Source organism: Sus scrofa, chromosome 10 (assembly GCF_054392235.1).
Source record: "Sus scrofa isolate SSC_HxYL_T2T_F1_AM1 chromosome 10, Sscrofa_HxYL_maternal_Yorkshire_Landrace_v2.0, whole genome shotgun sequence".
NCBI lineage: Eukaryota > Metazoa > Chordata > Mammalia > Artiodactyla > Suidae > Sus > Sus scrofa.
The window spans coordinates 38,124,802-38,151,850 of NC_139392.1; the positions used below are offsets into that span (position 1 = coordinate 38,124,802).

The 27,049-nt window shown below is 34.4% G+C and overlaps 1 pseudogene; it reads right to left on the bottom strand.

Moving 5' to 3' along the window:
* On the bottom strand, positions 1-27,038 carry LOC110258634 (olfactory receptor 4A47-like; annotated as a pseudogene).
* Between the last annotated feature and the right edge of the window lie 11 nt (positions 27,039-27,049).

A 27,049-nucleotide genomic window follows, 5' to 3' on the forward strand; every position in this document is an offset into this window, starting at 1 on the left:
TCATTTTCTTTTTCTGTTCCAGAGCTTTTTCATGGCATTTTGTATCTCTCCATTTCTCAAAGTATAGATTAGAAGGTTCAACATAGGGTTGATAATGGTATAAAACACAGCCAAGAATTTATCAGTGGGTAAGGTATAAGGAGGTCTCACAAACATAAAAATACAGAGCACAAAGAATAGGACCACCACAGAAATGTGGGAGCCACGGGTAGATAACACTTTGTTCATTCCTTCCTAACTGAGACTCTTCAGGGAGTGCAGAGTGATGCCATAGGAGATGAGAAAGAGCATAAAGATGACCACAGAGATTGCCCCATCATTGGCAACCACAGTGAAGCCAAAAGTGTAGCTTTCTGTTGCAGGCAAGTTTTAACAAATTATGCATGTCACATCCAAAGACATGGACCACAGAAGGGAAGGTTGTAAACCAAGAGAGGATAAAGTGTAGCATGCAAAAACCCACCAGCACAGGTCAGCAGTACCAGCAGAATACATACTTACTGATTCATGATTGTCTAATAATGCAAGTGTTTGCAGATGGCCACATAGTAGTCATAGGCCATGACCACCAGGAGCAAAATCTCAGCACCACAAAATAAATGCTCTATAAAAAGCTGGATCATGCAGGCTTGGAAGGAAATGGTTTTTTTCTCACAGATTAAGTCTATAATCACATTTGGGGTGGAAGTTTGTTAAAAAAAAAAAAAGCATCCAGAAATGAGAATCAGGAGTTCCTATCATGGCTCAGTGGTTAAGAAATCCGACTAGGAACCATGAGGTTGAGTGTTCGATCCCTGGCCTTGCTCAGTGGGTTAAGGATCCAGCATTGCCATGAGATGTGGTTGTAGGTTGCAGATGCAGCTTGGATCCCATGTTGCTGTGGCTCTGGCATAGGCCAGCAGCTACAGCTCTGATTTGACCCCTAGCCTGGGAACCTTCATATGCCACAGAAGTGGCTCAAGAAATGGCAAAAAAGAACAAAAAAAAATGAGAAGTATCCAAGAAAGAAGTACATAGGAGCATCCAGAGTTGGGCTGACCACGACAGTTACAACAACGAGTAGGTTGTCCACCATTGTGACAATGTAGATGAGTAAGAATAGGACAAATAATATTTTTTGACCCTGGATGCTCCAAGTGAGCCCCAAGAGGACAAAATCAGTTATATTCTTCCTTTGTCCATAGATTCTACTGTATGTTTTATTTCAGCACTTAGGACAAAATTACCTGTAAATATAATCATTACTATTGAATTCCTGAAATTGTATGATAATTTGTTAATTTAACAAAGAGAATTATGGTTTATTTTATTCCAGTACCTTCAGAGATAATAACACAAGGCTAATTAAATCATTGTCTCAAACCTTAAAAATCTTACAGGCTAATCAAGAGGCAAGTAATTAAGAGACATATGTGGCAAAGGACACATTATTAAATAAATGAGTTGCCACATCTTGTTTTCCATCTAGTAGATAATTAAATTGAATATATAGTTAGTACTTTATATAAAATTTTGATTAACATTTTAATAAAAAACCTAAAGAATGATTTAATTTTATTTTTTACTTTTCACTTAGTAATGACATGACTTTCTCTATTCTAATGGTGGAAGAATTTTCTTAACCAATCATTGAAATTCCAAGTAGATATATTTAACAATTTTAATTTTTAAATATTTACGCAAAAATACTATAGTGTCAATAGGTAAAAATATTTTGAGAAATATTTCCACTTTAGAGGATAATTATAGAGTTAATATCTAAGTAGACAATTATCTAAACGAAATATCTGAAAATATCTAAATACAAAAAATTAAGTACAAATAAAATCTAAAGTAGCAATTAAAAAATAAATATAAAAATATAAAATAAAAACAAGTTGGAAAACAATATGAGAAAAAGATAAAATGAGAAGATAATGTGGGAAAAATAATGGACATGTGGGTATGACTGGGTCACTTTGTGTACATCAGAAATTGACACAATATTCACAAAACATTGTAAAAAACTCTGCTTTAATAAAAAAGTTAAAAAAATAATTTTCTGGGCAAAATGAGACAAATACTTTAAAACATAAATCATTCTGACAGCAACATTTTTAAAAAAGTTAATAACTTTCAATTTTTTAAGTTGTTATTTCCCCAATATATATTTTTCTACTGTACAACATGGGTATCCAGTTATACATACATATACACATTCTATTTTCTAACATTATCATGCTCTGTCATAAGTGACTAGATATAGTTCCCAGTGCTACACAGCAGGATTTCATTGCTAATCCATTCCAAAGGCAATAGTTTGCATCTATTAACACCAAGCTCCCCATCCACACCACTCCCTCCCCTGCCCCTTGGAAACGATAAGTCTATTCTCCAAGTCCATGATTTTCTCTTCTGTGAAAAGGTTCTTTTGTTCCACATATTAGGTTCCAGATATGCAATATCATATGGTATTTGTCCTCTTTCTGACTTACTTCACTCATGATGAGAGTCTCTAGTTCCAACCATGTTGCTGCAAAATGCATTATTTTGTTCTTTCTTATGGCTGAGTAGTATCCCTTTATGTATATTTACCACAGTTTCCTAATCCAATCATCTGTTGATGGATAATTGGGTTGTTTCCATGTCCTGTCTATTGTGAATATTCCTGCAATGAACATGTGGGTGCATGTGTCTTTTTTAAGGAGAGTTTTGTCTGGATATATGACCAAGAGTGGGATTGCTGGGTCATGTGTTAGTTCTATGTATAGATTTCTAAGGAACCTTCATACTGTTCTCCAAAGTGGTTGTATAAGCTTACATTCCTACCAGGAGTGCAGGAGGTTTCCCTTTTCTCCACACCCCCTCTAGCAGTTGTTATTTGTGGACTTCTTAATGATGACCTTTCTGACTGGTGTGAGGTGGTGTCTTGTGGTAGTTTTGATTTGCATTTCTCTAATAATTAGGGATGTTGAGTATTTTTTCATGTGCTTGTTGTCCATCTGTACATCTTCCTTGGATAACTGTGTATTCATAATTTGTATACATGCAGACCAAGTTATACAGTCATTAATAGTAGAGCTTGATGAATTTTCACAAAGCAGACACCCAAATGAAGACAGAATTGTTTTGGAACCCTAGAAGTCTCCTCTTGACCCTTTCCAGTCACTACACCCTTGTCAAAATAAAAATAACTTTGATTTCTTAAACATATAAATAAATATTATGAAGAACTAATTAAGGAAGAATACAGCTAAATGGCCAAAACTTATAAAGGATGCTTAAATTCACCTCTGAAAAGAAAAGTAGGAATTTAAGTAACAACTTTCTTATTGCAATATTACCTTGGGTTCTTGAAAGAAACTCAATTATATTATACAGATGTTACATCATTTTTAAATTTTTAACAGATTAACAATGATTAGATAACATGTTAATTTAAACTCTCATCACATTTACCCATGAAACTATCCCCAATTAGTTACACTTGAAAATAATTTCTAAGAAAACTTTGTTAGAGCAAGAAAATTTACTGCATATCTTTCTAAATATCCAAAAATTATTATAAAAGAGAATCCATCTCCACATATTTTAGTAATCATAAATGATTCCTAACATAACTGATTATTAAAGTCACAAAGGAAAACTCTTAAAAGACTAAATTTTCACAACACCAATGCAAAATCTAAAGCCAGGTTCAGAATTTTGTGGAAACATATACCTACTGGGTTACCTGCATAAGGAGAAAGGGAGTTGATGCATGTTCTGGACTATGACGCCTCTTCCTTGCCCTTCTGATGCCACCTCTGTGAACACAAAGAGCCAAATATATGCACCATCACTGGTCCTTGAACTGTCTCCGAGTGACCAACTGTTTCCATGTGTGCAGGTAATCTAATTCACCTCAGTCATTCAAAAACACATTACTTTTGAAATTGTTGAGATTTTTAACATGAATATGAATGTCCTATTACCTAAAGAACTCTGTGTGAACAAAGATCCAAAATATTTGTTGTTGGGAGAATTTGTCATAAACACCAAAAATATTAAATCAACATCTTGATTGTTGAGAAAACTGGAAATCATTTATGAATTATTTACATAAAAATATTGTTTGTATTTTATACCCATGAATGTGAAATGGCCTTTGAAATATTTTGTTTGTTCATCATTTATATTGTTCTGTCTTTATTGTTGAATTTGTAATTTGCTGAAGGATGGTGAATAATATCATACAGATAATTTGTTTTGAGTCGATCACTTAAATTCATAAAAGTCTGCCATATTAGGTAAGGGGGAAAGTCCATAAATACCTTATCTACATTGGAACTAGAGCACATATTATTTAGTCATCCAATTGTTCCATCCCCAATAATGAATACTCTTTAATTAAATTCATTGGGAGCATAATTATAATTTTGATGGTAGGCTATTTATCTCCAGAGATGCCACAAGGATAATCACCATGTAGATGAAGAACAAGACTTACAGAATACTGTCTTCTGGAGGGAAGTCATTTAAAAAAATGAGGTCATTCTATGAAAAGGGAAAAGACCAGTATGGACAGAAATGAAATATGCAAAAACTTTCTTGTTTATATCATGAACTTCAAAATAGGCAAATGTGTATAAGTTTCATATTTGAAGATGATATCTCAACAGAATTCTAGAAATAATGAGTGCTAATTCCAAAAAATCTGTTGTAAATGCAGATAAATTTTGTACATAGTTTGTTACATAGTATGAGACTGATAAGTTGACTGAATCTGTGTTAGTAAGGAAATGTGGGAAACATATGAGGGACTATTCTTCCATTCAAATTCATGAACAATTCATCAAAATAGGCAATACATTAGGCCATGACATAATCACAATGCATTTCAAAGGACCAAAAACAAAACAGAAGTCACACACATATATATATAATCAGTCATAAAGCAATTTGATAAAATTTGATAACAAAAATATATCATTTTTCTGATTATTTACAAATTAACATAATCCCAAAGGTAACTGTGACTATTTTTTAAATAAATTTTCAAGATGATACATGTGCATATAAAATATATGTGAAAGATATATATAATAAGTGGCTTTATATAACAAAGAAAAAAATTATATATAAATTAAAAGAATGCAGCTAAAGGAGTGATAAGAGAGGAATTTCTATCTTTAATTACAGTTGTTAGAAGACAAGAAATTGTATAAGGAATAAACTAAGCTTCCACCTCAAGAAGCTGGAAGAGGAAAAGAAAATTAAACCCAGAGAATCTCATAGATGGAAATAGCAAATGAGAGACAGAAATCAGGGAAACAGAAAATAATTGAAAAATAGAAAAAATACATAAAACTAGGAATTGGTTCTTCTATAAGTTGATAAAATTGATAAGCTCTTTACAAAATAGATTAAGAAAAAAATAAAAGAACAAATTATCATATTCAAGAATGAAGTCATCATTGCCAATTCTACAGATTGTAAAAGATAATTGAAGAGTGTTACAAATGAACTTATGACAATTACATGCCAACTAAAAATATGGTCCACTGTTATAAAAAAAAACTTTCTAAACACATACAGAAAATAACTGAAACTAGAATAGTCTAATACTTAAGTAAGTTATCTTTAGAATTCTTCCTTTCTGAAAACAAAATTATATTCCCATATTGCTTTATCAGTGAATTCTATATAACTAATTGGTGAATATTACTGATATTATATAAAAACATACAGAGATAATGGAAATGAATTTACTTCCTAACAGATTTCATGCCTCCATCAAAACTCTTATAAAAGAATGAAACAAGGGCATCACAAGAAAAATAACCAGATTAATACATGACATTAACGAAGACACAAAATTCTGAATACAATATTTAGTTTGTTCTTTTGGATATGTTCATTTTGAATTTTTTAAATTATTGCTATTATAGATTATGAGGCAGGCCTTGAGAAGTGTTCAGTCTAGGGATATTTATGTTCCACCACTGATGCAAAATCTTGCTAAGTATTCAAAGCAATGCACTGGCCCTGTGTATTATGAGGTTTTTTGATTTCTTTCTTTCTTTCTTTTTTTTTTTTTTTGTCTTTTTGCCATTTCTTGGGCTGCTCTCATGTCATATGGAGGTTCCCAGGCTAGGGGTTGAATCAGAGCTATAGCCATCAGCCTATGCCAGAGCCACAGCCACATGGGATCTGAGCTGCATCTGCACCCTACAACCACAGCTCATGGCAATGCTGGATCCTTAACCCACTAAGCAAGGACAGGGATCAAACACGCAACCTCATGGTTCCTAGTCAGATTCGTTAACCACTGTGCCACGATGGGAACTCCATTATGAGGTTTTTCTACCATTGAGAATAGGCATTTTTCCTGGTCCCCTGTGAGTAGCAATCACTTCTCTCTAATCCATCTGGGTAAATCTTTCCCCCAGACACACGTAGTGTCCTCAAATGCATTCACTAATCAATACACTGATGAGTAGTTTAGGGGAATTCTCCACAGTTCTACTGCATTGTTTCCCTCAATTTCCCTTTCTCTCTCCCTCCTTCTCTCCCTCCCCACCCCTACTCCCCTTTCTCTCCTTCTGTCCATTCTTCTCCTCTCTCAATTTGCTCTCCTCTCTTCCCCACTTTTACCTCTCTATATATATATTTATCTCTCTCTCTCCTCCCCTTCACAGGTATATATGTCTATCCTCTATAGCATTCTTCCTAAATTACTTTAGCTGCCTTGGTCTTCACAGATCCTGAAAGATCTCTTTATCTCTTCCTCAGGTGGTCTCCCAGAATCTTCTGAACTTTTTCTACAATGACATGGAAAATTTTAAAGGGAATAAACAAAAAATCCTAGAGCTCAACTTATTTGTTTCTCATATCTGTGATCACTGTCAGTTGCTTCTGAGACCTAGTGTCTTAAACATAATTATGCTATATTTTTCAAGTTTTGTTTGTTTTTTCAATAAATGTATCTGGATATTTATGCAGTTCTTGATTTCAAATTTATGAAAAATACCAAAATAACTCTTCCTTGAGAAAGAGATAAATGAACTGTAATCATCCATAAAATGGACCATTACTAGCAATAAAACTAAGCGACTATTGATATACACATTGATATGCATAAATCTCAAACACATGATACTAACATAAAAAGCTTGATATAGTTACTCCATAGTAGATATAATCTTATATACATAAAATGAAAAAAAAATCCCAAACTCTTAGAAACAACAACAAAAAAATTCAATGTTATGGGATAAAAAGTCAACCTAAAAACATTAGTTGTATTTAAATATGCTAACAATGAAACATCTCTAGAAGAAATTAGAAATTTAATCCTACTTAAAATAGCACCAAAGGAAAGCAATGCTTAGGAATGATTTTAACTAAGTAGGTGAAAGATTTATATATTATTATATTGATTTGTATATTGTACATTTGTATGTAAATATACATATATTTTTATGCATATTTGTATACATATATTTTTATGTATATTGTATATACATACATATATTTGTATATATAGTATGTATAATGTAAATTTGTGTACACAAATTTGTATATTGTATACTAGTATATTGTATATATAATACTGTATGTATTATATTGTGTATTTTACATACAATATTTCATATTATATAAATATTGTATACTTCTTATATTGTATATTGTATATACATGTGAATATTTGTATACATATGTATGTATATTATATATTTTTATATTGTATATACACATATATTTGAATATATATTGTATATATATATATAGTATATTTGTATATAAAGATTTGTATATTGACATTAATGAAAGAAATTAAAGATATAAATAAATGGGAAGCTTACACCATGTTCATGATTTGGAAGAATAAATATTGTCAAAATAGACACAATCCAAATCAATCCACAGTTTCAATAAAATCACTATAAAAGGACCAATGGCATTTTTAACAAGTCTACAAAAATAATCATAAAATTCATAAGACTACAAATATCAAAAGCAATCTTGAGAAAGAATAACAAAGCTGGAGACATCACAAATCCTGATTACAAAATATATTACAAAACTCTACTAAATCAAAACATCATGGAGATATATAAAAAGACACACATACATGAGGAACAGAATAGAAGGCTCAGGAAAACACCCATACATATATAACTAACTTATCTTTATTAAGGTCTAAGACCGTTTGGGAAAAACAAAATCTCTTCTTCTTTTTTTTTTTTTTTTGTCTTTTTGCCATTTCTTGGGTCTCTCCTGTGGCATATGGAGGTTCCCAGGCTAGGGGCCTAATCGGAGCTGTAGCTGCCAGCCAAAGCCACAGCAACGTGGGATCTGAGCTTTGTCTGTGACCTACACCACAGCTCACCACAATGCCGGATCATTAACCCACACAGCAAGGGCAAGGATCAAATACACAACCTCATGGTTCCTAGTCAGATTCGTTAACCACTACACCACGACGGGAACTCCAAAATCTCTTCTTTATGATGAGAAACTGTATACATATAAGCCAAATAGTGAAATGAGTCCCTTGTTTTAGTATGAATATTTATGTCCCTCCAAATTTGTTTGTTAAAATCTGATTGTTCAACATGATAATATTTGAGGTGGAGTATTTGGAAATGATTAAATAATGATGGCAGAGACATATTGCATGAAATTAAGGTCCTCTTAGAAAAGGAATGTTGACAAGGAAGTGAAAAAACACTGTAGACTGCTGTGGGATAAATAATTTATTCCACCACAATGGAAATTAAAGACATTCCTAGAATAATTAAAAATAGAACTACCATAGGATACAACAATCCCATTTCAGAGCATATATCCAAAGGAAATTGTATCAGCATTTCAAAGCAATATCTCTACTCTCATGTTAATTGAAGCATTATTCACAATAGCCAGGTTATGAAAATAACCTTTGTGTCTGTCAACAAAGGAATGGAAAAATAAATGAGGTGTATACAAAAAAAATGGAATATTATTTAGCTATTTGGTCTAGCTATTCAATGACAATGACCTGGTGTTGGCAAGCAACATATTGAAATTCTCCCTTTAACTTCATAGCAATGGGACCCAGCCCTGCCCACAAGAAAGGCAGCATCAATCTTGGGAATCTCCAGGCCAAGCCCCCTTGGCAAGGATAGTCCCTTCCACCAGAAGGCTGGCTACTGAAAGATGTCTTATGCCTCCAGTTTATTTGGAAGATTATTCTATCCATTTGTGTTTCTGTCAGCACTACATGTACTTCGTACACAGCAGATAGTGAGTAAAAAGCAATGACTATATAGATAATTCTCTGTGGCAGCCATAAATTTCCTCTCTGCAGATGCCTCAAATTTTTGTATTTCTGCTTTTCTGTTTGCATGTAACCAAGAAACATTCACATTCTGAATTATTCTCAGAATGGAAAACTATCTTCAAGATAAATGAAACTAATTTTATGAAAATATATACCCAACTGCAGTGAATAACAGGAATGTGACTATACCAAAAAATATCTTAAATGCAATCTACATAAGCTGTTAGTTTCCAAACTATGAATTCACTTTTCCAACACAAAATTCAAAAATCTACATTTCCCTATGCACCTGCAAATTAGACGAAGACACGATTCAGTTTTTGATAACCAGAATTTGTCCAATTCTTTGTTTGGATATTTGTTATCTGAGGTTAAGTTGTTCTGAGACTCAGAGTGGTTTTGAGATCAGGAAAGAAGTGGCACCTTTTCAGTTTAGCCAGTGGCAGAGTGACTGGCATCAATACAAAAGCACCCCTCTTTTGTCCAGGTGTGCTCCTGTATGTTGTTAATTGTATTTCATAAGAGAGTCTGTGATGCAAACACTTCTAAATATTCTAGTTGTATAAGTTGCTTGGATATTTTGGAGATTAAGTCCTTCTCAGTCGCATCATTTAAAACTATTTTATCCATTCTGAAAGTTGTCTTTTTGTGTTCTTTTTGTTTTCCTTTGCTGTGCGAAAGATGTCAGTTTGATTAGGTCCCATTGGCTTATTTTTGCTTTTATTTCTTTGCCTTGGGAGACTGACCTGAGAATACATCTGTAGTGTTGATGTCAGAGAATGTTTTGCCTATGTTCTCTTCCAGGAGTTTGATGGTGTCTTGTGTTATACATGAGTCTTTCAGCCATTTTGGGTTTATTTTCATGCATGGTGTGACAGTGCATCCTAGTTTCATTGATTTGCATGCATTTTTTTCCACTTTCTCAGAAATAATTGCATAAAAGATTGTCTATTTCCCATTTTATGTTCTTGCCTGCCTTGTCAAAGATTAATTGACCATAGGTGTCTAGGTTTATTTCTGTTTTCTCTATTCTGTTCCATTGGTCTGTATGTCAGTTTTGGTACCAGTATCAAAATGTCTTGATGGCTGTGTCTTTGTAATATTGCATGAAGACTGGGAGAGGTATGCCTCCTGCTTGGATTATGTTCCTCAGAATTTCTGTGGAAATTCTGGGTTTTTTTGTAATTCCATATACATTTTGGATTGTTTCATCTAGTTCTGTGAAAAATGTCATGGGTAATTTAATAGGGATTTCATTGAATTTGTAGATTGCTTTGGATAGTATGGTCATTTTTGCAATATTAACTTTTTCCAATGCAGGCGCATGGAATAATTTTCATTTTGTTACATCCTCATTAATTTCCTTGATTAAACTTTTAGAGTATTCAGAATATAAGTTTTCAACTACATGGTAAGGTGAATACCCAGGTATTTGATTTTTGGGGGTGCAATTTTAAGGGGTAATGTAATTTTGTATTCATTTTAAAACATTTCATTATTAGTAACAGAAATGCAAGTAATTTTGAAATGTAAATTATATATCCTACTTATTTTCTAAATATGTTGATCAGTTCAAGTAGTTTTGGGGTTGAGTCTTTAGGATTTTCTATATATAATAGCATGTCATCAGAATACAGTGAAAATTTTAGCTCGTCTCTACCTATTTGAATAAAATTTATTTCTATTCATTGTCTGATAGCTGTGGCCAGGACTTCCAGTATTATGTTGAATAGAAGTGGTGAGAGTGGGCATCCTTGTCTTGCTCGAGATTTTAATGGGAAGGCTTTCAGCGTTTCTCCATTGAGTGTTATATTTGCTGTGGGTTTGTTCCTAAATGGCTTTGATTATGGTAAGGCATGTTCCCTATATACCCACTTTGATAAGAGTTTTTATCATGAAGTGATGTTGGACATAGTCAAATGCTGCTTCTGCAACTGTGGAAATGATCACATGAATTGACTTTGGTTAATGTGGTGTATGATGTTGGATGATTTGAGTAGGTTGAGCCATCCTTGTGAAGTTGAGATGAATCCCATTTGGTCGTGGTGTATGATCGTTTTTATATATTGTTGGATTCAGTTGGCTAAAATTGTTTGGGCATTTTTGCATCTGTAGACATCGATATTATTGACCTATATTTTTCTTTTCTTTTCTTGGTAGTTTCTTTGTCTGGTTTTGGTATTAGGGTGATAGTGGCTTCATAGAATGTCATTGGGAGTGTTCCTTCTTCTTCAACCTTTTGGAAAAGTTTAAGGAGGATGCATAGATATGCTTCTTTGTATGTTTGGTAGAATTCTCCTGTGAAGAAATTTGGTTCTGGACTTTTGTTTCTAGGGAGTGTTTTTATTATACACTCAATTTCATTTCTAATGATTGGTTGGTTTTGTTGGAATATTTCTTCTTTATTTAGTTTTGGCAGGCTGTACATCACCAGAGTGTTATCCATTTCTTCTAGGTTGTCAAATTTGTTGTCATATAATTATTTATAGTATTCTCCTATGGTTTTTTGGTCTTCATTTCTACATAGTCTGATGACATTTTTATTTATTTGTTGTATTATTTTCCTCAACCCATCTTGAGTTGAGTCCAGCCAGAGGGTTTTCAGTTTTCTGAAGACACACAAATCTACATTTCTGGGAGAAATTTGAAGGAGGTGGACTTAGACTCCAATTTGACTTGACTGCCACATTGTGGGAAAATAGCCTAAGTGACACATTAACCAAAAGGTTGTAGAAACTACAGAAATGATCCCCAGCCAGGTTGCCTTAATCCGTGCACTGGATGGTGTAGTGTGGCTTGTTACCCTACCTCTCTAGGAAATTTTCCTGAGAATGGATATTTTCATGAATTGATCTTTATAGGTATTCCTAAGGAGAGTGGCACTTAAAGGTCACCAACAACACAGAGGACCCAATTCGGGTTTGCACTGAATGCTGGCAGTACCCATTGCTTCCTTCTCCCTGAAAACACACCAGGCACCCTGGGGATAACAGACTGCTCACACCAAAGAAAGAGACAGCAAAGATTCAAACTCCCATGCAAAAAAAAAAAAAAAGTAACCACCCCCAAAACTACTTCTTGCATAGAATTAGACTTATAAGACTACAGTTTGGCTTCCCCCAATTCACAGGAAACAAAAAAACACACACAGAGAAGCCAGATGAAGAAGCTCAGAAACCATTCCCAGTTAAAATAACAGGGGAACTCACCTAAAGCAGTCAACAATGAAACAGACCACTGCAGTCTGACAGACTTGGAGTTCAAAAGGGAGATAATGAAAATACTGAAGGAATTAAGAGAAGATATGAACAGTAATGCATATTCCTTCAGAAAGAAACTAGAAAGTATAAGGAGAAAAACTAGAAAATTCATTTGTAGAGATACACACTGAACTAGAGGCAATAAAGACCAGAATGAATAATGCAGAGGAACAAATTAGTGACATGGAAGATAGAATAATGGAAATCACCCAAACAGGATAGCAGACAGAAAACCAAATGAAGAAACATGAAAGCGATGTAAGAGACCTATGGGATAATATAAAGTGGGCCAATCTATGCATAATAGGAATTCAAGATGGAAAATAGAAAGAAAAGGGGATTGAAAATAAATTTGAAGAAATGATGGCTGAAAACTCCAAATCTAAAGGATACTGATATCAAGATACAGGAAGCACAGAGGGCCCCACACAAGTTGAACCCAAACAGGCCCACACCAAGACATATTATAATCAAAATGGCAAAAGTTAAAGATAAAGAGAGGATTCTAAAGGCAGCAAGAGAAAAGCAAAGTGTTAATTATAAGGGAACACTGATATGGCTATCAGCTGGTTTCCCTACAGAAACACTACAGGCCAGGAGGGAGGGACAAGATATATTTAAAGCACTGAAAGGAAAAAAAATATGCAACCTAGAATACTCTAACCAGCAAGAATATCATTTAAAATAGAAGGGGAAATAAATGATTTGTCCAACAAACAAAAGCTAAAGGATACAGCAATACAAAACCCATTCTAAAAGAAATACTGAAAGGACTTCTCTAAGTTTTAAAAAAAAAAAAGAGGAAAATATAGCATGGAGGAAACCACAATTAGAAAGCATTCACGTAAATAAGCCAGCATACAGATCTAAACATGAAGAAGTTAAAAGGAAAAGAAAAAAAAGGCATCAAATTCATACAATGTGGGCAAGGGAAGCAAGAAAAATTAGATTCTTTTTCATTCATTTTTTAAAGGATGTGTTTGAGCCTATATGATTATCAGGCTATAGCAAGCAGATATAGGTAGGGGTTAATATATTTAAAAAACAGGGCAACCACAAATCAAAAGCAGACATTCCATTCACAGAAACTGAAAAGAAAAGTATTCAACCAAAAAAATAAATTTAAATCATACAACCAAAACAAGGAAGGAAGAAAAGAGAAACATAGAATCAACTGGAAAACAGGGTTTAAAATGGCAATCAATACATATCTATCTTAAATGTCAACGGACTGAATGCTCCAATAAAAAGACAGAGTGGCAGATTGTATAAAAAAGCAAAATCCTTCAATCTGCTGCCTACAAGAGACTCACCTTAGAGCAAAGGACACACACAGATTGAAAGTGAGGGGATGGGAAAAGATGTTTCATGCCAATGGACCAGACAGGAAAGCAGGAGTTGCAATACTCATATCAGACAAAATGGACTTTTAAATGAAGGCCATAAGAAAGACAAAGAAGGACACTATATAATGGTTAAAGGATCCATTCAAGAATAGGATATTACAATTGTCAGTGTATATGAACCTAATAGAGGAGCACCCAGATACCTATAACAAATAGTAACAGACATAAAAGGAGATATTGATGGGGAACACAGTCATAGTAGGAGGTTTTAACACCCCTCTCACATCAATAGATAGATCCTCTAGACAGAAAATCAATAAAGCAACAGAGATCCTAAAGAAACAATAGACAATTGACATTTTCAGGACATGACATCCAAAAAAAAAAAAATCAGAATATACATTCTTCTCAAGTGCACAGGGAACATTCTCAAGAATTGTTGACATATTGGGGCACAAAGATAACCACAACAAATTTGAGTATAGAAATTATTTCAAGTATCTTCTCTGACCACAATGGAATGAAACTAGAAATCACCCACAGGAAAAGAAGTGAGAAAAAACGACTACATGGAGATTAAACAACATGGTACTAAAAAACCAATGGGTGAATGAGGAAATCAAGAAGGGAATTAAAAAATACCATGAGGCGAATGAAATGGAAGACAAAACCAGTCAAAAGCTATGGGATGCCACAAAAGGAGTGTCAAAGGGAAAGTCATAGCAATAAGGCCTTCCTCTAAAAAGAAGAAAAATCTCAAATTGACAACTTATCCACCACGTAAATGAATTCGAAAAAGAATAAACAAAATCTAAAGGAAGGAAATTATAAAGATCAAAGAGGAAATCAATAAAATAGAGATAAAAACAATAGAAAAAAATCAATAAAAAAAAGACGTGGTTCTTTGAAAAGATAAACGAAATTGACAAAGCGCTGGCTAGACTCACCAAAAAGAGGAGAGAAAGAACCCAAATAAACAAAATAAGAAATAAAAAAGAAGTCACAGAAGATACTACAGAAATACCAAAATACATGAGAAAATACTATCAATAATGACATGCCAACAAATTCAACAACCTAGAAGAAACAGAAAGTTTTCTAGAGACTTAAAGCCTGTCAAAATGAAATTAAGAAGAAATGGATCAGCTGAAGAGACTGGTCATTAGAAATGAAATTGAATATGTCACAAAAACACTCCTTACAAATAAAAGACCAGGACAAGATGGCTTCACAGGTGAATTTTAACAAACATGCAAAGAGGAAATTACACCCATCCTCCTTAAACTTTTTCGAAAGGTTGGAAAAGAAGTAACACACCCAAAGACATTCTATGACACCACCATCACACTAATTCCCAAACCAGACAAAGATACCACCAAAAAAGAAAACTATAGGCCAATGTCTTGATGCATTTAGATGCAAAAATTCTCAACAAAATTTTAGCCAACCAAATACAACAACATATCAAAAAGATCATGAACCACAACCAAGTGGGATTCATCCCAAGTTCACAAGGAAGGATCAACATACCTAAATCAATCAATGTCATACACCACATTAGGAAAAGAAAAGTCAAAAACCACGTGATCATCTAAATACATGCAGAAAAAAAAAACATTTGACAAATTCTAACAGTCCTTCATGATAAAAACTCATACCAAACTGGTTATAGAGGGAATATTCCTTAACATAATCAAAGCCATTTAGGAACAAACCCACAGCAAATATAATACTCAATGGAGAAAAGCTAAAAGCCTTCCCACTAAAACCTGGAACAAGACAGGGATGCCCACTTGCACCAGTGTTATTGCTGTAGTCCTAGCTACAGCAATCAGACAAACAAAAGAAATTAAAGGCATCCAAATAGGAAGAGAAGAGCTCAAACTGTCATTATATGCAGATGACATGTTATTATATATAGAAAACCCTAAGGATTCAACCCAAAAACTACTTGAACTGGTCAACAAATTCAGCAAGGTAGCAGGACATAAGATTAACATTCAGAAATCAGTCACATTTCCGTATACTAACAATGAAATAGTAGAATAGGAATACAAAAATACAATATCTTTTAAAAGTGCAACTCAAAAAATCAAATACCTGGGAATACACCTGACCAAGGAGGTAAATGACTTATATGCTGAGAACTATAAAACATTAATCAAGGAAATTAAAGAAGATGTGAAGAAATGGAAAGATATTCCATGCTCCTGGGTTGGAAAAATTCATATTGTAAAATGGCCATACTACACAAAGCAAGCTACAGCTTCCATGCAATTCCTTTCAAATTACCCATGACAGTTTTCACAGAACTAGAACAAACAATCCAAAAATTTATATGGAACCACAAAAGACCCAGAATTGCCAAAGCAATCCTGGGGAACAACAACCAAGCAGGATGCACAACTCTCCCAGGCTTCAGGCAATATTACAAAGCCACAGCTATCAAGAGAGTGTGGTACTGGTACCAAAACAGACAGGCCGACCAATGGAACAGAATAGAGAACACAGAAATAAACCCAGACACATATGGTCAATTAATCTTTGACAAAGGAGGCAAGAACATAAAATGGGAAAAAGACAGTCTTTTCAGCAAGTCTTGCTGAGAAACTGGACAGCTGCATACAAGTCAATGAGGTTAGAACACACCCTCACACCATGTACAAAAATAAACTCAAAAGGGCTGAAAGACCTAAATATAAGACAAGACACCATCAAACTCCTGGAAGAGAACATAGGCAAAACATTCTCTGACATCAACCCTACAGATATATTCTCAGGTCAGTCTCCCAAAGCAAAAGAAATGAAAGCAAAAATAAACCAATAGGACCTAATCAAAATGACAAGCAATTGCACAGCAAAGGAAACCCAAAAGAAAACAAAAAGACAACTTACAGAATGGGAGAAATTAGTTTCAAATATTGCAACAGACAAGGGCTTAATCTCTAAAATATACACACAACTTTTACAACTTAACAGCAAAAAAGCCAACAACCAAATTGAAAGATGGGCTAAAGACCTCAATAGATATTTCTCCAAGGAAGATATACAGATGGCCAACAAGCATTTGAAACAATGCTCAACATCCCTGATTATTATAGAAATGCAAATCCAAACTGCCACGAGATACCACCTCACACCAGTCAGAATGGCCATCATTCATAAGTCCACAAGTAACAAGTGCTGGAGGGGCTGTGGAGGGAAGGGGACCCTCCTGCACTGTTGGTGGGAATGTAAGTTTGTAAAACCACTATAGAGAACAGTATGGAGGTATCTTCGAAAACTGTACATAGACCTACCATATGACCCAAGAATACCACTCTTGGGCATATATATGGAAAAAACTCTCCTTAAAAAAAGACATGCAACCGCATGTTCATTGCAGCACTATTCACAATAGCCAAGAACTGGAACCAACCTAAATGTCCATCAATACATGATTGGATTAGAAAAACATGTTATATATACACAATGGAATACTAAGCCATAAAAAATCAAAATAATGCCATTTGCAGGAACCTGAATGTAATTAGGGAGTCATCCTGAGTGATGTAAATCAGAAAGAGAAAGAAAAATACCATATGATATCACCTGTATCTAGCATTATTATATAAGGCACAAAGGAACCTTTCCACAGAAAAGAAAATCATGGACTTGGAGAATAGAATTGTGGTTGCCAGTTGGGAAGGAGAGGGAATAGGAAGGACTGGGAACTTGAGGTAAATAGATGCAGAATGTTGCCTTCAGGATGCATTAGCAATGGGATCCTGCTTTTTAACACTGGGAACTTGTCTAGTCACTTACAGTGGAACATGTAATGTGAGAAAAAAAGAATGTATACATGTAAGTGTAACTGAGTCACCTGTACAGTAGAAAAAATATGTATGTAAGTAAATGATAAAAAAAGAAATCAAGGAATATAAAGAAATTAATTGAAAAATTGAGAAAATGCATTAAACCAGGAATTCGTTCTTTGAAAATTTTATTAAATAGATAAACTCCTAGCAAAACAAATCAAGAAAAAAAAAAGACAAAGAATCAATTATCAGAATCAAGAATGAAGAAAAGGGAGATCCCATTGTGGCACAATGGTAATATATCTGACTATGATATTTACCTATGGAATTTACTATGAGATTTACCTTAGAAAACTGTACATTGAACTACCACGCAATCCCACTCTTAGGCATATATCCCGACAGAACTTTCCTTAAAATATACACATGCACCCACGTATACACTGCAGTACTATTCGCAATAGCCAAGACATGGAATCAACCCAAATGTCCACTGATAAATTGCAGGGAGCCGAGAAGATGTAGGGACTCAAAATAAGAACCTTGCCTGATGGCAGAAAAACCTGAAGGCAGGTTCCTAACCAAGGGAGGAAGATCACCTGAAGAGTGGAAACCAAAGATGGGCTTCTGGTCAGGATAAAAGCCTGCTTGAATGGTGCATGCTGAAGGTGGGCTTCTGGTAAGGATGAAAGCCTGCCTGTAGAGTACAAGTCAAGGGAAGGCCTCAGGTTACATGCCTCTTATGTTGATGTTGAGAACTGTTGAAGTATTGAGGCTTTCCTGGGAAAACAATTTCCATGTTTGCGCTGGAGAACATGAATTGTTTCTCAGGTGACCTAGTCTTTCCTGTTGTTTTATTTGTTTTTCAGTTTTTTCCTCAGACTTTCCTGATTATTTGCTTATTATTCTTATTTTCCACTCTTATTTTCCTGTGGTGACTTGTGATTTAACAAAATTACAACAATAATATAATAGGAATTTCATCCTGAAAGACTTTCCTCTATTTAAGTCCAAATTAAATAAAATATACAGTGTTTATCTACTAACTAGTTATACAGTAAACTTTAGAGTTAGGATTTTAATAAGGTTCATCGAAGTTAGACATATATTATTCTTAACCAAAAGACACCTAGCTATGAGTTATAGAAGTTTTAAGTGATAGCTAGTTAAGTTGATTTATATTTTCTTATACTGTCTCCCTGCCATAACTCTTTAAAGATAAGCACTAGTCTAAAAACAATATTTGTTATGTCTGTGACCTCTTCAACTTGTGGAGACTGGCTGGCCATGGGATGATTTGTACTGAGTCTCCTCCTTTCCACATGATGTTTTGTACCTGATTGCCCTTAAATTGTACTCACTAAATTTAGTTAAGATAAAGATCTTAAAATGTGATGTATAGCTGCTGTACCATGTAAAAGTTAATTGATGTACTTTTAACACTATGATGTAATCTGTAGTTAGAAACTGTCTATATAATCAACCACTTATGCCAATAACGTTTGAACAGTCCAGCGCCCTGAAAGAAGGGACAAAGAGACTGTCTCCATTACAAAAGCCAACACGTGTCCCTCTCCTTTGGGAAAAGTGTACTCTCTGGCTGCTGGAGCTGGCCCCCAGCAATAAATGATTGGATTAGGAAGACGTGTGTGTGTGTGTGTGTGTGTGTGTGTGTGTGTGTGTGTGTGTGTGTGTGTGTGTGTGTAGGCAGTGGAATACTACTCAGCTATAAAAAAGAATGAAAAAATGCCATCTGCAGCAACACTGATAGAACTAGAAAATCTCATCCTGAGTAAGTAAGTCAGAAAGAGAAAGACAAATACCATAAGATATCACTTATATCTGAAAACTAATATACTGTACAAGGAAACCTTTCCACAGAAATGAGAATCATGGACTTGGGGAATAGACTTGTGGTTGCAAAGGGGAAAGGATGGAGTGGGAGTGACTGTAATTTGGGGTAAATAGAAACAGAATGTTGCCTTTGGGATGGTTTAGCAATGGGATCCAGCAGTGTAGCACTGGGAACTCTGTCTAATCACTTATGATGGAGCATGATAATGTGAGAAAAAAGAATGTATACACGTATGTGTAAATGGAATACCATGCTGTACAGTATGTATATATATATACATATATATATCCTATATATATGTATATATATATAGGATAAAAAATGGAATATATTTGAAAAAATATAGCTGAAAACTTTCTACATACGTATACACGTTTGTGTAAGTGGAATAACATGCTGTACAGTATGTGTGTGTATATATATATATATATATATATATATATATATAGGATAAAAAATGAAATAAAAAGGGCATGGAATATATTTGAAAAAATATAGCTGAAAACTATCTATATATAAAGAAGGAAACATATATCCAGATATAGGAAGAAGAGTGGGCTGCAGATAATTTGAACCCAAAGAGAACTACACCAAGACATATTATAATAAAAATGGCAAAAGTTTAAGATAATGAAGATTCTAAAGACAGCAATAGAAAAACAAAGAGTTAGTTATAGGGGAACCCCCATAAATCAATTAGCAGATTTCTCTGCAGAAACACTAGGAAGGCCAGAAGAGAGTGGCATGATACAGTCAAAGTTTTTAAAAACGATAAGTGCACAGTTTACAATACTCTACTAAGAAATATTGTCATTTAAATTAAAAGGACAAATAATTATTCAGACAAACAAATACTAAAAGAATACAGCAACACTGAACCCATTCTAAAAGAAATATTGTAGGAAAGAAGTAAAAACATATAGGATGGAGGAAATCACAATTGGAAAGAAGTCACTTAAATAAGCCAATATGCACATTAAAAAAAGTAATAATAAGCACAGGAAGTGTGAAAGGATAAACATGAAAATGTAATAAAATGCGTAAAAATTATAAAATTTTGAGGAGAGTAAAATAATCTAGACTGTCTTTTTTAAGGATGTTTTTGAGCTTATATGACTATCAGTCTTAATTAGAAGGGAGTTCCCATATAATAGCTCAGTGAAAACAAATTTGTCTAGCATCCATGAAGACACAGTTTCAATCCCTGGCTCAGTGGGTTAAGAACTGATGTAGCTGTGAGCTGTGGCATAGATCACATATGGGGCTCCAATCTGGCATTGCTGTGGCTATGGCTCTGGTGCAGGACAGGGGCTACCTAACCTTGGAAACTCCATATTCCATGGGTTCAGCCCTAAAAATAAATAAATAAATAATAAATAAATAAAGATAAAGCAAGCAGATATAGGATGGGGTTAATATATGTAAAAAACAGGGCAACCACAAACAAAAATATACATTAAAAAAAACAAAAAGAACAGAAGCATAAACATAGAAACAATTTGGAAAACAAGGTTTAATTTGGAAATAAATACATATTTATCAATAATTACCTTAAATGTCAATGGACCGAATCCTCCAATCAAAAGAAAGAGTGACAGTCTTGATCGAAACAAGTAAAAGAGCCTACAATATGCTCCCTATAAGAGATCCACTTTAGGGCAATGGACACATAAATTGAAAGTGAAGGGACAGAAGAAGTTATTTCATGCAAATGGTAAAGACAAAAATGTGGGAGTCGTGATACTCAATCAGACAAAATAGACTTTAAAACAAAGGCCATAAAGAATGTAAAAAGGACATTATGTAATGATAAAATAATCAATTCAAGAAGTGGATATTACACTTGTCAATGTATATGCCCCTAATATAGGAGCAGTCAAATATATCCAAGAAATACTAACAGAAATAAAAGGAGAAATTGATGGGAATATATTAATTGTAGGCGATTTTATCACTGCACTTGAATCAACAGACAGATCTATAGAAAGTCAAAAAGGTAACGTAGACCCTAAAAGACACAATATAATAATAAGATTTTATTGATATTTTGGGGACATTACATACAAAAGAAAAAAATTCCAAGAATACACATTCTTTTCAAGTCTACATGGAACATTTTCAAGGATTGACCAAAATCTGGGGAACAAAACTAATCTCTACTAATTTAGGAGTACAGAAATTATTTCAAGCATCTTCTCTGACCACAATGGCATGAAACTAGAAATCAACAACAGGAAAAAAATGAGAAAAAAATCTGACTACATGGAGCCTAAACAACATGCTATTAAAAAACTAATGGGTCAATGAGTAAATCAAAATGATATTAAACAATACCTTGAGACGAATGACAATGAAAACACAACCATACAAAATCTATGGGATTCTGCAAGAGCAGTTCTTAGAGGGAAGTTCACAGCAATGCAACCCATCCCCAAAACCAAAAAAATCGCAAAACAACAATGTAACCTACTCCTAAAATGATTAGAAAAAAGACCAAAAAAATCTAAAGTCTGCAGAAGGAAGGAAGTCATAAAGATTAGAGAGGAAGTCAATAAAATAGAGGTTCAGAACAATAGGAAAAATCACTCAAACCAGGAGTGGTTTCCTTGAAAGAGTAAACAAAGTTGACATGAGTCTTGGTGGTCAGATTAACCAAGAAGAGTGAGAGAATCCAAGTTAAAATATAATAATAATAAAAAATGGAAAAAGTAGAAACCTCAATGGATACTACAGAAATTAAGAAAAAAACATAAATTATATGCCAACAAATTTGACACCTTAGGAGAAATGGACATCTTTCTAGATATATGCATAGAGCCAACCAAAATTTAGCAAGAAATAGATATATTTTGGAGATTAGACTCTTGTCAGTTGCATAATTTGTAAAGATTTTTCCCATTCTGTGAATTGGTGTTTATTTTTTTATGGTTTCCTTTTCTGTGCTAAAGCTTCTGAGTTTTTTTTTTTTTATGTCACATTGGTATATTGTTTTTATTGTCACTGCTCTAGGAGGTGCATCAAATATGTTGCTGTGATTTATGTCAAAGAGCATTCTGCCTATTTTTTCCTCCACAAATTTTATAGTCTTTAGGTCTTAAATCCATTTGGTTTTGCCTATGTATATGAAGCTAGAGAATATTCTAATTTCATTCTTTAACATGTAGCTGTCCAGTCTTCCCAGTATCACATATTGAAGAGATTATTTCTCCTCCCATATATGTTCTTGCCTCTTTGTCATACATTAGTTACCATAGGTTCTTGGGTTTATTGCTGGGCTTTCTATCCTTTCTATCCATATTTCTTTTTTTTTTTTTGGTGGGGGGGAGCCATTACCATACTGTTCTGATAATTGTAGCTTTATACTATAGTCTGAAGCCAGGGAGCCTGATTTCTCCAGTTCCACTTTTCTTTTTCCATATTACTTTGGATATTCAGGGTCTTTTTTATTTCCATACAAATTTTAAAATATTTTGTTTATGTGTATGGCCATTGTGGTGAAGCTAAACAAGCCTGACTATTATTTATGAGAATGTGTCTTTGATCCCTAGGCTTGATCATTGGTTTAATATCCAGTGATGCCATAAGCTGTGGTATAAGTTGCAGATATGACTCAGATCCAGCAGAACTATGGCTGTGTCATATCTCAGCAGCTGTAGTTCTGATTTGACCCCTAGCCTGGGAACATATACATGCTGCAGATGCAGCCCTAAAAAAAATTTTATTAATATATGCCATAGTTCAGTTTTGGCTGCCAGGGAATGCACTCCCCAAAGGAGAGGGACAGCATTGGCGAATGCACACGGAGACAGCCTCTTGTCCCTTCTCTCAGGGCGCTGGACTGCTAAAATTTTATTGGCATAGATGAGTGTTTATATAGACAGTTTTTTTAACTATAGATTACATCACAGTGTTAAAAGTACGTTGATTAACTTTTACATGGTACAGCAGCTATACATCATGTTCTAAGATCTTTGTTTTAACTAAATTTAGTGAGTACAATTTAAGGGCAATCAGGTACAAAACATCATGTGGAAAGGAGGAGACTCAGTACAAATCATCCCATGGCCAGCCAGTCTCCACAAGTTGAAGAGGTCACAGATGCAAGAATTTGGCATTCAAAAATATTGTTTTTAGACTAGTGCTTATCTTTAAAGTGTTATGGCAGGGAGACAGTATAAGAAAATATAAATCAACTTAACTAGCTATCACTTAAAAGCTTTTAAAATCAAGGACAAAACTCACAGCTAGGTTTCATGAATAATGTATGTCTAACTTCGATGAACCTCGTTAAAATCCTAACTCTAAAGTTTACTATATAACTAGTTAGTAGATAAACACTATGTTTTAATTAATTTGGATTTAAATAGAGGAAAGTCCATCAGGATGAAATTCCTATTATATTATTGTTGTAATTTTGTTAAATCACAAATCACCACAGGAAAATAAGAGTGGAAAATAAGAATAATAAGCAAATAATCAGGAAAGTCTGAGGAAAAAACTGAAAAACAAATAAAACAACAGGAAAGACTAGGTCACCTGAGAAACAATTCATGTTCTCCAGCGCAAACATGGAAATTGTTTTCCTAGGAAAGCCTCGATTCTTCCCCATCAACATCAACATGAGAGGCATGTAACCTGAGGCCTGCCCTCGGATTGCACAGTACAGGCAGGCCTCAGCCTGTCCTTGGTTTTTCACCTGTACAGACAGGCTTCTATCATGACCAGAAGCCCATCTTTGGCTTCCACTGTTCAGGTGAGCTCCCTTTCTTGGTTAGGAACCTGCCTTTGGGTTTTTTTTTTTTTTTCCTTCAGCCAAGGTCCCTTCCTCAAGTCCCTGCATTGCCTGGGCTCCCCACAAATATAAATAAGGTCATTGGTAATTTGATAGGGATTACAATGAATGTATAGGCTTCCTTGGGTAGCATAGTCATTTTGATGATATTGATTCTTCCAATCCAAGAGCATGGTATATGTTTTAATTTTCTAATGTCATATTTGATTATTTTCATCAGTGTCATAGTTTTAAGAGTACAGGTCTTTTGTCTTTTTAGGTAAGCTTATTCCCAGGTGTTTTATTCTTTTTGATTTGATGGTAAATGTGGTGTTTTCCCTAATTTCTCTTTTTGATTTTTCACTATTAGCATACAGAAATGGAATAGATTTTTGTGTATTAATTTAGTATCCTGAAACATTACAACTCATAAAATACAAAATGAAAACAAACAATGAAATGGAATATTAGGCAGAAGACCCAAAAAGACATTTCTCTAAATAAGACATACAGATATCCAATAGACACACAAAAAGATGCTCAACATCAACAATGATTAGGGAAATGCAAGTCAAAACTATAATGAGGCTCCCCTTCACACCAGTCAGGATGGCTCTCATCATTCATTTTTTTTTTACATATAATAAATGCTGGGGAGGCTATGGAGGAAAGAGAACTTTCTTTCAATGTTGGTGAGAAGGTAAATCGGTGCAATCCACTATGGAAAACAATATGGCAGTTCCACAAAAAACTAAATATAGAACTAACATATGATCCAGCAATCCCACTCCTGGGTATATATCCAGGCAAAAATTTCATTGAAACAAAATACATGCAAACTTATGTTCATTGCAGCACTATTCACAATAGCCAAGACATGGAAACATCCTACAGGTCCATCACTAGATGAATGAATTAAGATGTGGTACATATAAATAATAGAATACTCCTCAGCCATAAAATGAACAAAATAATGGAATTTGCAGCAACATAGATGCAACTAGAGATTCTCAGACTAAATGAAGTGTGTAAGAAAGAGAAAGACAAATACTATGTGATATCACTTGATGTGGAATCTAAAATATGGCACAAATGAGCCTAATGTACAGAACAGAAACAGGATCACAGACAGGGAGAACAGATTTGTGTCTTCCATGCAGAAGAGGCATGAGAGTAAGATGGACTGGGAATTTGGGTTAGTAGTTACAAGGCATTACATTTAGAATGAAGAGGCAATGAAGTCCTAAAGTATAGAACAGGGACTGGGTATACTCCCTTGGGATAGAACATGATGGGAAATCACATTAGAAAAAGAATATGTGTGTGTGTGTGTGTGTGTGTGTGTGTGTGTGTGTTTGTGTGTGTGCATGCATGTGTGTGTGCATGTATGGCTGTGTCACTTTGTTATGCAGCAGAAATTGGCATGACATTGTAAATAAAACATACTCTAAAAATATTGTGAATTATTATTTTCTGCTTTTGTGGGTTTTACTTTTGTTCTTTTGGTAAATTCATAGTACCAAAAAAATTCAGTTGTGATTCCTTCACACACTGTCCTTTCCATATGTATCACCTAGGGATTTTAATCCTCACTTGCTGTACCATAGATTAAGCAAAAATGGAAGAAGTTCTGAGATCAAGGTCCTATGAAAAAGCCAATTTCACACAAGTAACACGAAAGAAGCATTTAGTAAAGTAGTAGAAGAACATGCTGTCAAATGAGAAAACTAGGGTTTTATTGTTTATACATTGTCTATTCAGAAACTATCAACGTGAACAAAGAAATGGCAAGATTCATTAAAAGTCATCAAAATGGCTAATACATAACTAGCCACTAAAAATCAATCAACAAATATTAGTTTTGGTCTTATTTTACTCTGTCAATGTTCTACCAAAATTCTTAGTTTTCTTTCAAACAAACTCACAAATTTGTCCACAGGGTAGGTGGCTATAGGACGTATATAGTTGAAAATACAAGGAAAAATGAGTACCACTACTGTAAAGTGTGATCCACATGTAGAGAGGGCTTTGTGTCTTCCTTCAGAGCCATGAAATTTCAGGGAGTCTAGGATGACACTATGTAGGAGATGAGTAGCAAAAAAAATATGCAAGCACATTCCTCTAGTGTTAGCTGATACCACCATTCCATGCCAGTAGGTGTCACTGCAGGCAGGTTCCATCAGCAAAAAGAAATCACACATGAAGTGGTCAATGACATTGGGACCACAGAAAGTCAGGTCAATCATGAAAAGAATCTCTACAGTCACATGTAGTACCCCCCCAATCCAAGCTACCACCACAAGGAGCTGGCAGAGCCCATGTCACATGATGGTTGTGTAGTGCAGAGGCTTGTAGATTGCCACAAAGCAGTCATAAGCCATGATAATGAGGATGATAACCTCTGATCCTGCAAGGAAGTGTTCCAAAAAGATTTGAGTCAGGCAGCAACCCCAGGAGATGGTTCTTCTCTGGAACAGGAAGTCAATGGTAATTTTGGGGGTAGTAACAGAGGTGAAAGCAGTATCTATGAAGGACAAGTGAGTGAGAAAGAAGTACATGAGAGATGAAAGTGTGGGGCTGAGGGAGATGGTAATAGCAATGAGCAGATTGGCCAACAAAGTAACTAGGAAAATGAACAAAATGACCATGATGAGTATTTTCTGCAAGTGTGGATTCTGTGTAAGTCCCAAGAAAACAAATACAGTCACATTGTTGGGAGGCATGTGGAGATCAT